The 13,336-nt window shown below is 43.6% G+C and overlaps 1 protein-coding gene across 1 annotated transcript in view; it reads right to left on the bottom strand.

Moving 5' to 3' along the window:
• magl (MAX dimerization protein MGA-like) overlaps window positions 1-904 on the bottom strand; it is a 31,281-nt gene extending 30,377 nt beyond the window's left edge. Inside the window, exon 1 of the mRNA XM_062550328.1 lies at window positions 760-904. The gene's annotated coding sequence lies outside the window, so the exon portion shown is untranslated. The remainder of the gene's footprint in view (window positions 1-759) is intronic.
• Between the last annotated feature and the right edge of the window lie 12,432 nt (window positions 905-13,336).

Genomic DNA, 13,336 nt, shown 5'->3' with positions numbered 1-13,336 from the left:
ATTTAGCCCCTAAAAACGGTTAAACAAACTCCGCTATTAAACTAAGTTGAATACTGACATAATAAAACAATATGTTCGAAAAGTCACCAAAGCGTAGCTAAAATACACAAAAACACAACTCAGTTCACTTCCTGTTCGACTGTCAAGCCCCTCCACTTCACGACGACGCTAGGCCTAAAGTTGCGTTGACGCAGACTTGGTGAACGCAAGGTCACGAGCTCTAAAAGCGCCAAAATGAGTTGCAATCACTCAATTTTCAGCAGTGGTTACACAAGAAAGTTCTACACGTATACAATGTAAACGAAGTTAGATTTACCATCGAAACCCCGACACTGGCACGAGTGATTTCGTCGTGTAGCTCTTTGCCAGGCCCGCCCTGCTGCTAGCCAGGTGTGGTCGAACTTTTTAGTCCAAAATATCACCGCGCCTCGCCTTCCAAGCCCCCAACCCACTCTACATGTTGTTGTGGATACAAACCAAATCGAACTGTTGTGTATAGGTCTCTCGCTGAGAGGTCTCTAGACTTCTGTTCTTCGACGAACACCTCAAACTCTGTAATGGAGGCCGCCACTCGCAGATCGTGCTTAGGCTGCAAAGGCCAGTCAGAGCGCATGCACATCAACCCCAATGGCGCGTGTTTCCTGCAGTACCGCGATGGGAACGTGAGTCCATCCCGTGGTGGTCACCACCACCGAGCTCCACTCGCGCACACTCCAAAGTCCGTCAAAAACTCGTGCATACAAACCGTGTATCGCTTACCCATCAGCATGTCTCGTGGATTAAGTTGTCGGAAGTTCAGATCCTTGTTATTTTCTGTCGTTTACACTCTCACGGGCTTTCCACCGTGCTTCTCACTAGCAGTAGTACTCGGCACACTTCCACCACTCTTTCTCGCTCACACTCACACAGATCACACACACATCCGTGCTCACAAGGAGTGACGTAAGAAGCACCATGGCGGCTTTTCGAACAATACGCAGGCTCCCTCCAGAGGTGACTCGTAGGCTACCACTTCATTAGTGACCACTAAGCGCTGTCTCTCGAAGGGAAGGGAAGCCATAAAGGCTTCAAACACGAATGCAACACATTTTGTTGATGAATACCATCCCATACTAGTATGGCCATGTCTTGAGTAGATGACACCACAATGTAGGCTACGTTTGCATTCAGAAATCGTCAAGTGGCAAAACTCGGCGCTGAGAATGAAATAGCCTGTGGAGATGTAAGCCACACACACACACACACTCACACCCGAACTTGTGTCTTCCATAGGGCAGAACAGGACAGATAGTGTGTGTGTGGCGTATTAAAATGTAGGATATTATCACTGTACGACAGTAAAAACAAAACACGTGTCCACGTTTTAGACTAATCTACGCGAACAGGCAGACAGGCTATTTTAGCACCATTAGAGATTATAACACTTAGCCTATAGGCTACGCCTATACATTTGAGTAGTGACTACCACACTGACACTATTATAACCTATTACGAAGAAAGAACCAATTACATTTGGGAGCGGATCCAAATGACTGCGTATCGCCACGGTCCGAATGTGTTGATTCTGTGGTTACAATTTGGCCTATTGGACGTTCTGATTCGAACTGCAAGTGTGGGTTGTGCCACAGGTTTGCGAACAGCTATGGCTTGGTCTGGAATAGGCTTGTGGAATGAGGAATGACTGAGGAATGATTGTTTTCCAGATTTGGGAAAATAAGGAAGGTTAGTGGGTGAAACGAAGTCTAGAAGTTGGTCTTAAAGGGAGAGAGATTCGTTTTGGAGAAAAAAAAAATCTGGAATCATGCTTAAATTCTGAGAAGGAGGTCTCTGGTTCGCTTAGGGTGGTTATGCATTGTCCCAAAGCAGTTACGCTACAACAACAGCTGACAACGACTCTAATCACTGAATTAACATGAACAGAATCAGTTAGGCTATTGGAAAAAACAAACCATTAAAATATTACAATATTGGCAATAACCCTCAGTAAAGGTTTCAAAGTAGCCTATAGGTTCAATTAGGCTACATCTGTTATTAGACAGATGGTGGTTAAAAAGGAAAGGTGAAGTTAACACAACATAACAGACAGCACATGCAACGTGTATTCTGTATGAAGAATCCTGTCTGAACTCTTATGCTAAGGGAGGGCTGAGACAACAGATCTCATCATGGGCTAATGTGGTCCAGTTGGGGAATAAAGTGGAATCACAGAGCTTATAGGATGGTGCCGACCGGCAAGAATTACACATAAACTAGCACACATGCACACACGTAACACCATAAACTTGACTGGGCTATTATGTGGACTGATCCCTTTGTTCTTGTTTTTACAGTGTAGTTTTCAGTGGTGGTGACGCTATATTGTTGTTTTTATAGTTTTCAGTGGTGGTGACGCTCTTGTTGTTTTTACAGTGTAGTTTTCAGTGGTGGTGACGCTATTGTTGTTTTTACATTGTAGTTTTCAGTGGCGGTGATGCTATTTTTGTGTTCACAGTGGTGTTTTCAGTTGTGGTGTTGATTACGTTGGTGTTGCTGTTTTTTGCGGTTGTGCCAGTTGTGGTATTGATGGGGGCTTGTCCCCTTTGGCACCATTGGTTATCTTGGTCCCACTCCAAGGGCCTTGATTTAAGCGATGGCCATGTGTGAGTCTGAGTTTGTGAAAGAGACTGACTGTGTAGAGCAGTTTCCTTTTTTCCTTGAAGGGCCCCTTGCCTGTGTCTAAAACAAGCAAGGGCCCCCTGCCTGAACTCCTACCCGCATACACACACAAGACATTGTTTTATTCAACAATCGCGGTCTGGGGATGAATGACCAATGCCTAGCCTAACCCGACCTGAAGGTTTGCCTTGTGCAAGTTCAGAGATTAAAGGTAATAAATAGCTATATGAATTTAAATGTGGAACAAACATATATTTTAATTTGGATGATACAGACTTGTGTAACTGGGTGTGTTATTGGGATGTTATTGGGTGATCTCACAACCTTAGCCCCAGGCAACATTGTGTGGACCCCCTGGAATCTCTGGCGGCCCCTATTGGGGTCCCCGGCCCCCAGGTTGGGAACCACTGATTTGAGAACTGGAGGTCGAAGGGCCTCCCTCTCTTCAGCTCTCATGTAGTGACCATAATCAGACTCTAGAGGGAGCTACTGCAGAGCAGCTGCTTCATAGTCCTCTCCTTTCAGCTCGCATGCTGCTCCCTGTAGCGTGGAGAGCAGAGCAGAGAACTGTTTTGAAAGTGCACATCAGCATAGCATACACACACAGAGAAGAACAGGGAGAATGGGCTGATTCCAAGCCCGGTCTTGCTTACACACAGAGGATTAAGAGAACTGGACTAGATCATACTGATGTCACAGGGCGCTATAGTGGCAGGCGCCGCCACCATACGCTGCAAGTGGAGACAGTGAAAGCCCCTAATGGCTATTTATGTGCAGAGTGTCAGACAGTGGACGGTAGAACCAGACAAAGGGAGTTGGGCTCACAATCTCTCTGTATATTTACATTACTGAGTCACACAGATTATTCACTGATACTGGGTGACAAAATAGACAGGCTGGATACGGCAATACATTCAAAACAAAACAGACAATACTGTAATTCACCCCCTGCTACACTACAATGATACAAGGATACAAGGAGGTTTAACTTAAAGTATATGGTGAAATTTCATTTTGTGTTCTGATTTTTCTGTGCGAGTGTGAAGAATGAAAGATCAAAAAAAATATTTTTTTAATGAATAGCAAGACAGAGTATAAAGTGCAGTGTGTGTAGTCTACAAGATCTCCCAGCAAAACAAAGCAGGCAATACTGTAAATCACCTTCACTAGATCTCCCAGCAAGCAGTAAGCAGCAGTGGGTAATATCCTTTGTACTCCTGTGCCAGGCCCGGTAGTCTCTCTCTCTCTCTCTCTCTCTCTCTCTCTCTCTCTCTCTCTCTCTCTCTCTCTCTCTCTCTCTCTCTCTCTCTCTCTCTCTCTCCAGACACACACACACACACACACACACACACACACACACACACACACACACACACACACACACACACACACACACACACACACACACAGTCAGAGTATCTCCCAATTATATTTGAGATGTAGGCTATAGTGTCACATTGCTTTAGTCATTTTAGTCATGATAATTCATAATAATTCTAAATGTCCATATTTCATTTCATTAATAGTTTCTGTCATTTAGAAATCCAATCAGACTATTCTAACAGGTCACCAGAGTGAATGTGTTTCCATATGATATTCCCTGGAGCTAGCCTGGTTAGCATGCAGTCCTTGTCAAAGTAATTGTGAGTGGGTCTGGAAAAGTTAATTGACTTACAACTTCCAGCAGAGGCGTAAATAGAAATTAAATGAAACTTAAATAGGTGCATTAAACTCCATTAAAATAGTTTCAGAAGTGTAGCAATCTCATAAACGAATTCGGTTTTAAATGCAGTTGTTTACTCAATTTCAAAGAAATACACGTCTGTGCCAGTTTAGCCATTGTGTTTGTGTTTCAAATAAAAGGCTCGTGTGGATATTCCAGCACATCCCAAATGTGCCAAATTAAAGGCTCGTGTGGATATTCCAGCACATCCCAAATGTGCCAAATTAAAGGCTCGTGTGGATATTCCAGCACATCCCAAATGTGCCAAATTAAAGGCTCGTGTGGATATTCCAGCACATCCCAAATGTGCCAAATTAAAGGCTGGTGTGGATATTCCCAGGCTACTGTGGAGCTATTGTAATGCCGATTACTCCATCAGGTGACAAGCATGCAGTGGGCAGAGCCGTGTCTCTCCTGATTCTGTGTGGCATCCCCTGCTGCCCACCATTACTCCCTGACTGACTTGTGTTGTGTTGTGTTGTGTTGAATGCAGACACAGAGCACACTTCAGTTGACCTTCTAATACAGCAACTAATTCGCTTCATATGAAGTGACACAAGAGAGCTAGGTCAATGCTAGCTGGGTTGCATGCTGTTTGTAGCAGTGTGTGTGTGTGTGTGTGTGTGTGTGTGTGTGTGTGTGTGTATGTGTGTGTGTGTGTGTGTGTGTGTGTGTGTGTGTGTGTGTGTGTGTGTGTGTGTAGTGTGTGCGAGAGCTGGACCAATGCTAGCTGGTTTGCATGCTATCTGTTGAAGTGTGTGAGAGTTGTTTGTGTGCAGTGAAAGCAGAGACACTTATATATGAGGAGACACTGCACTGGAAAAATCGCCCATTGAAATGCATGGGCTAACTTCGTAACGCAAAAGACGAAAGCCAGCATTACTGGAGACTAGAGGTGGGGTCCCACAGGGCTGAATGCAGCATTACTGGAGACTAGAGGTGAGGTCATTACTGGAGACTAGAGGTGAGGTCCCACAGGGCTGAATGCAGCATTACTGGAGACTAGAGGTGAGGTCATTACTGGAGACTAGAGGTGAGGTCCCACAGGGTTGAATGCAGCATTACTGGAGACTAGAGGTGAGGTCCCACAGGGCAGCATTACTGGAGACTAGAGGTGAGGTCCCACAGGGCTGAATGCAGCATTACTGGAGACTAGAGGTGAGGTCCCACAGGGCAGCATTACTGGAGACTAGAGGTGGGGTCCCACAGGGCAGCATTACTGGAGACTAGAGGTGGGGTCCCACAGGGCAGCATTACTGGAGACTAGAGGTGAGGTCCCACAGGGCAGCATTACTGGAGACTAGAGGTGAGGTCCCACAGGGCTGAATGGGAGGCTGGGGGCCCTCTCTTCTGCTCTGGGCCAGGGGTGAGTGAGTAGTGACCCTGATCTGACACTAGGGGGCAGAGCAGATGACTCATACGGCAAAGCTGGGTTCACATTGCATGCCCAAACAGCGGCACTGCGCTATGATATGAGACACATTATTTTCAATGGCTTGCGTGCGTAACAACCGGTCTGCCGCTGTACTGTGCAAAGCGCGTTGTGGAGCTTTGCCGCTCCTGTGTGTGCTGCGGTCAAAGTTCAACCATGTTGAACTCTGACCTCGGTGTGCTGCCCGGCAGCAACCACAACAATAGTCTTTTGGACATTATACCAAAACCAAGAGCAACCTAGCGGCAAATGAACCACATGCCGTGTGCAATATGAAGCCCCTTTAATAGCTAAGATCCACTTCAACCCTCTCTGGTAATAGTCTTGGTAATACTGTAGTCTCCCTGTAGTGGGCTGAGCACAGAACTAGTGATACGTTTACTGTAAGTAAACTATAAGTACACAAGTGCATATTAATATGAGCTGTGTAGACCTACTGTACTCTATAGTCCCTTTCCCACATAACTTCTAGAAGTTACCCGGACATATTTACCCGGGTAGAGGCACGACACGGACGTTTCCCACATGAGCTTTATGTCCGAGTGAGATAAGGGGACTTTCTGTACTCCCGTGTTCTCGTCTGTGTTCATACCATGGTTCATACTCGAGTCGTAGGGCAATGTTTATCGTTACCATGGCAATTTGTACTTTCTGCCTCGTGCTGCAAGCAGGCTGCAAGGGCGCATTTCTATACGTCATCGATACGCCCACCATCTCTACCCAGAACTGTGTCGGCTGCGTTCCCACCTAAGCGCATCTAGAAGTAGTACTAGGGGGCTAGTAGGGTGAGTTCCGAGTAAGAAAATACCCGAGTTTTGCGTTCCCACATACAGCCACCCGTTTGATATCCTTTTGACATCCGGATGTCTCGCTCATGTGGGAAAGGGACTTATGTGTGTGTGTGTGTGTGTATGTGTGTGTGTGGTGGGGGAGTGTTTCTCTATTGAGTATCCTCAAATCAGCTCCTGGGCCGCCTCCTGCTCTGTTGAGTGTGTGTGTGTGCGTGTGTGTGTGTGTGTGTGTGAGTGTATCTGTCTGTATGTGTGATTGTGTGTGTGTGTGTGTGTGTGTGTGTGTGTGTGTGTGTGTATGTGGGGGGTTGGGTGGGCAGGGGGTGCCTATGGGGACCCGGGTTCAAGTCTGGGTAATTTCCTATCCAATCACATCTCACTCTCTGGCCCTGGTCATTTCCTATCCAATCACATCTCGCTCTCTGGCCCGGGTCATTTCCTGATCCAATCACATCTCGCTCTCTGGCCCAGGTAATTTCCTATCCAATCACATCTCACTCTCCCACTCTCTTGTCAGTCTATCAAAATAAATGAATAAATTAATTGATTGTGTGTAGTGGAAGAAGTGGAGAAAGTTGTTCCCAATCCCCCAGCGAGACACTGGACAGCACAGCAGCATAGCGTGAGAACATTCACAAACAATTCTCTCATGGGAGAAGTTAAAATAGTCATAGCTAGTGGTTGGGTTACAGTGGTCAGTACACAGCACCATGTCATCGTTTGGGGAAGTGATGCATGTGTGTGCACTGGGCATATGGACCCTCATCACCGCCTGTGTGAGGCTCAGAGCAGAGACACAGCAGCTCAGAGAGCAGAGGAAATGGCAAAGCTGCACAACCCAACAGTGGGACGACTGCTGACTGTGCTGCTGCTACTGCAAGGTGAGACTCATATATATTAAAGTAGCTATATTGCGTTCTGTAGGCTTCAAATTGTTTTGATCAGACACAGAGCACAGTTCAATTGACTTACATTGTACATAAGATGTTGACAGTGGCACAAAGTGATATTACAAGAGAGCTGGTTTACATGGTGCCTGTAGATTTCACATGGTGTTTTGGACCTGTGAAAGCATCAGTTTCCTTATCTGTTGGGATTTCAAGGTCATAACACCAACACCTTTTAAGCATCTACAGAGATGTTTTCACATTACAAAGTCAAGCAGGATACAGAAATGTAATAATGTATCCAGTGTTAAGATGGTAATTAAGAGAGTAATCACTTCAGCTTCTTCTCCACATTTTATTCAACAGATATCCCAGAACATAATGTCCTGACAAATATTCACATGTCCATGTATTTTGAAGTGGAATGAATGAAGTTGAAGTTGTATGAGGCGTATAAAAGGATTTCAGATCGTGTATGAGCAAAAATTCTCATATCTGTTGGTGATGCTAATTGCCATTGTGTGTTGTCCAGATGTCCTTGGAGACCCAGCTGTGTTCTCTACTAAAGGAGAGACTGCCACTCTGCCCTGTGATAATGTGCGCCATGGTAACACAGACTGCTCATCAACCACATGGATCTACAGCAGGAACAATCAAGCAAGATACTATACTGAGAAAGTCACCAAGGGGAAGATCAGACCAGAGAACACACACAGAGCTAATAGACTGAGTCTGCTCCTTGACTGCTCTCTCCACATTACTGATGTCACCACTGAGGATGCTGGACTCTACATCTGTCAGCAGTACCCGAACAAACAGAGAGATGGACCTGATGCCCCAGTCCACCTCTCAGTTCTTTACAGTAAGTGTGTCGGTCAGATTATTAGATCATCTGATATTATTGCTGTAGCTCTACAGTTTTAGATTTAATCTTGTATATATTCTGATTAAACACACATACAATGAATGCATAAATTAAGATAGCCATCAGATTAAGTGCTACAGTACATGCAGTTGATCAAACATGAATTCTCTTTTGGTTTGTTGTTCTCACGTGTCCACATGTGTGTCTGAAAAGAAGCTTTAATAATACTTAAGTGTCTCCTGTTCAGTGCACTCAGAGATAATGTGTTTTCTTTTTTGTAGCTGTCTCAAGACTGACTCCTGATTTGATGGTCTTCTGCGTCCTGAACACCACTGCTGGCTGTGACCGTTTAGTTCAGGAGAGGCGTCTTGATCTGCAGTGGCTGAATGAGAGAGGAGTTGTGCAGAGGAGCTCAGATGACGTCATGATTGGCAGAATAACTCATTGTGACGTTAGTCTGACTCTGAAGCTCCCCATTTTCACCCAGAGGACCTGGAGATGCCAGTTAACCGCAGGAGGGCAGGTTCAAGCATCTGCATCCCACACCGTTGGAGAGGCTAGTGAGTGCTTATGGGATTTTCCCACTGAAGACTCTATAGGATGGACATATCATCCAGTTAGACTATTGTATTAAATAGTGTTTTCCTGATATTATTTTCTGATAGGCCTATGTCATTTATTGTACTATGCCACAAATGCCACACATTGACTTCACCGTTTCTACTGATCACTACCCTGATGTTAATTGCTGTAATCACTGTGGTCACCCTAGAATCACATGTCTTCCCCTCTGCAACAGCACCACCAAAAGCAACACCAACAGCAACACCACCAGCACCACCAACAGCAACACCAACAGCAACACCACCAGCACCACCAACAGCAACACCACCAGCACCACCAACAGCAACAAGCCCTGTGTCCTCCACCAGGTGTCACATGTCTCCAGGTTGGTCATCTGTCATGGGTGTCCTTTCTCATGATGTCAAATCATCCTAAATGAGTTCATTTAAACCCACGAGGACAAGAGTTTGTCATTGTGATACTGTAGGAGTGGCATGTCATCCAGAAATGATATTATTCCAGTGCAGTGTCCAAAACAATACATGTTCTTATCATTTATTAATTTCCCTTTTATTCTCTCTTTCTCTCTCTCTCTCCCTCTCTCTCTCTCTCTCTGTTTCGCTCCCTCTCTCTTGCTCAGCCTTATACAAATACAAATGAATTATCATACTAGCTCTATGTGAACTACAGTACTAATAATTGGCCTCCACAAACATTGTTTGAACAACGGCCATTTGTTAGATGGTAGCAGCTGTGGACATATTGGAATTCATTCCACTAAATACATCCTTAGTGGCCATCAGGTCTGTGAGAGTATTTATGAGTGTGCATTTGTGTGTGTGTGTGTGTGTGTGTGTGTGTGTGTGTGTGTGTGTGTGTGTGTGTGTGTGTGTGTGTGTGTGTGTGTGTGTGTGTCCATCTCCTCCAGAGGCTGCCATCAGACTCAGCATCTTCTCCATGGTGCTGATTATTCCTGGGCTCATTGGAACTGTTCATTTAGTGAGGAGGAGGAAGCAGACCAGTAGAGGTGAGAGTGACACACACACACACACACACACACACACACACACACACACACACCGACTTCATACTGGTGACAGATGGGTTAGTTGTTCATAACGCTGAAGGATTGCTGTGTGTGTGTGTTGAGTTGAATAAAGAGTTGCCCTGTTGGTCATAGACAAGATGTGTAGTGTTCGAGTGAATATGAAAGGAGCAGAATACAGTGCCTATAGAAAGTCATCATACCCTTTTGAAATAGTTACTTTTTTTGTCTTACAGCCTGAAATCAAAACCCATTTTTTTAAAAAAATCTTTTTCCAGTTTTATTTACAAATTTAGTAACAAATTTGTTGTAGCTGTACAACATCAAAATAATGAAAAAAAGTCAACAGTTCTGAAAATGTATATATATAAAAAAATTAATTAAGAATAACAGGGTTGGAAAAGTCATCATACCCCTGAATTAATACTTTGTAGAACTTCCTTTTTCTTTCTTTACAGCCATCAATCTGTTTTGATATGTCTCTATTATAGCTTTGCACACCTAGATTGGGGAATATTTGCCCAATCTTCCGTGCAAAATTGTTAAAATTCAGTCAAATTCTGTAGGAAACAGTGATGGACTGCTCTCTTCAAGTCAATCCACAGATTTTCTATAGGATTTAAGTCAGGGCTCTGACTTTGCCACTCAAGGATATTCAACATTATGGGGGCAACATTATGTTGTGGGGATGTTTCTCTTCAGCGGGGACTGGGCAATTGGTCAGGATAGAAGGGAAAATGGATGCTGCCAAGTACACCCACATTCTTAACCCCTTCAGACCCGCATTTTTTCTGTTGGGCAAAAAAAATAATATTCAGCTGATTCTTACTCCTATCCAATGTAGAGATAAACGTGAAAAAAAAAATTTGGAAAAATTATTTCTTTATAAGATTTTTTTAATGTCCATTCCAGTGGACATTTCGACTAAACGGGTGTAAAATGACGTGAGAACTTAGGGGGAAAACACTATGTTTTTAACATAGTAGTCTTGCAACAAATAATCCCACATGACTTATACATTTAGAACTGAATGTTTTCATGTGTCTAAATGTTTTTATATGTCTGAGAGCAGGTCAAAACATGCACATTAAGTAAAATAATGTATGATTGTGTTTAAACTCTTATGCATATGCCCCATTTTTTGCCCGGAATTGCACATCATCTACTTAGGAGGGCATTGCTCCTACATACTTTGGCCTATCAAATGACCTCTTTGGAAAGCTGAGACCCTGTAGTTTCTTAGGAAACAATCTGGATAGCTGTGTGATCAAGTATGTGTGTGTGTGTGTGTGTGTGTGTGTGTGTGTGTGTGCTTGTCTGTGTGTGTGTGTGTGTGTGTGTGTGTGTGTGTGTGTGTGTGTGTGTGTGTGTGTGTGTGTGTGTGTGTGTGTGTGTGTGTGTGTGTTTGTGTGTGTGTGCCTGTGTGGTTCAGTATCTGTCTGTGTGTGTGTGTGTGTGTGTGTGTGTGTGTGTGTGTGTGTTTCTACATGTGTGTGCATGTATCTTTATATGTGTGTGTGTGTGTGCGTGTGTGTGTAGTGTACAGTCGCTACATGTACACTACATGGTCCCCCGTTAACCAAATTGCACCAAACTTGGCATACATTCAGAGGGTGTCATAATGATCCTACACTTTAAATTTCATGCATATGATGGGCATGTTATGGGATGGGTTGACATGGCCCCTAGGCCCTGTGGTTCTCGATATTCACAGAAAACTGTGTCAGGCCATCTACAGGCCAGTTGGTGTACAGTCACTGAATGTACACATAAAATAATTTGTTATATGCCCCCCCCCATGAACGGAGTTCCATGAACCTTGGCATGCATTCAGATTCAACATCTCAATTCTGCTTCATAATTTTTAACTAGGTTGCCCTATACATAATTAGTGGTTATGGGATGGTTTGACATGACCCCTTAAGACCAACATTAAAAAAATATGGTCCTCCTACATCCTATGGTTCTCAAGATATTCACAGAAAACCGTGTCCGCCGTACCCTCCTTTTGGGGGGTCCAGTCCGGCGGGGGGGCCACGGATCAAAACAAAAAACTATGGTTCCATGCTATCCTTGTGGGCCTACATGCCCACCAATTTTTGTGCACCCTGGTCTTTCAGTGTCCCAGGAATCCTTGACAAAAAATGACTCATAAGAAAACAACTAGGGAACTAGGTGTTGGCTAACCTCTCCAAGTACCTGATGTCCATTGCAATGGACATTAAACTTTAAAAAAATCCTGTACTACACTGTTATGAAATATATTCAAATTTACTTCACATATCATCACTTAAGATGGTTAGAATTATAATGAGTCCAAAATGATTAGACTAGCATACACATAAATTCATATTTATGAGGGTTAAAACATGCTTACGCCTCCTCCTGTCAAGCTTCAGTGCCATGCTTGTCTTGTCTGATGTCTGAAGTGCCCTCAGATCAAGTTACAGGTCAAAACTGCATTTTAACATAATTTTTCAAATGGTGAAATGACAGATTTTTATTGGTTTAGACCCAATTAACCATCATGTCCATTGCAATGGACGTGGGGTCCTAAGGAAAACCTGCGTCCCTCTCCTAGACAGTTGAAGATGGGCAGGTCATTCGCCTTCCAACACGACAATGATCCTAAACATACTACCAAAAGAACAAAGCAGTGGCTTAAGGATAGGATGGTGAATATCTTTGAGTGACAAAGTCAGAGCCCTGACTTAAATCCTATACAAAGTCTGTGGATTGACTTGAAGAGAGCAGTCCATCACTGTTTCCTACAGAATTTGACTGAATTTTAACAATTTTGCACAGAAGATTGGGCAAATATTCCCCAATCTAGGTAGGTGTGCAAAGCTTTAATAGAGACATATCCAAACAGATTGATGGCTGTAAAGAAAGAAAAAGGAAGCTCTACAAAGTATTAATTGAGGGGTATGATGACTTTTCCAACCCTGTTATTCTTAATATAATATAATTTTTTATTAATTTTCAGAACTGTTGACTTTTTTTTCATTATTTTGATGTTGTACAGCTAAATTTGTAAATAAAACTGGAAAAAGATTGTTTTTAAAATGGGTTTTGATTTCAGGCTGTAAGACAAAAAAAGTAACTATTTCAAAAGGGTATGATGACTTTCTATAGGCACTGTATGACAGAGGATGCTGTTGCTGATGCTGCAGCCTAAACACATGTGCTGCTGAAACAGCCTTCTCTGGCCTATAGTCCAGTCAGTCGAGTCCGGGGAATATATTTTAGATGCATATTTGATTGTTTCAGTAGTTTATTTTGTAATGATTTTATAAATAATTTCTGTCATTTCACAGAGGCTGCACCAACCATTGAGCTGCAGGTGCTGGATTAATGTGATGTATTCAGGATGA

Source organism: Sardina pilchardus, chromosome 12 (assembly GCF_963854185.1).
Source record: "Sardina pilchardus chromosome 12, fSarPil1.1, whole genome shotgun sequence".
NCBI classification, from domain to species: domain Eukaryota; kingdom Metazoa; phylum Chordata; class Actinopteri; order Clupeiformes; family Clupeidae; genus Sardina; species Sardina pilchardus.
This window is presented reverse-complemented; position numbering and strand designations above follow the sequence as displayed.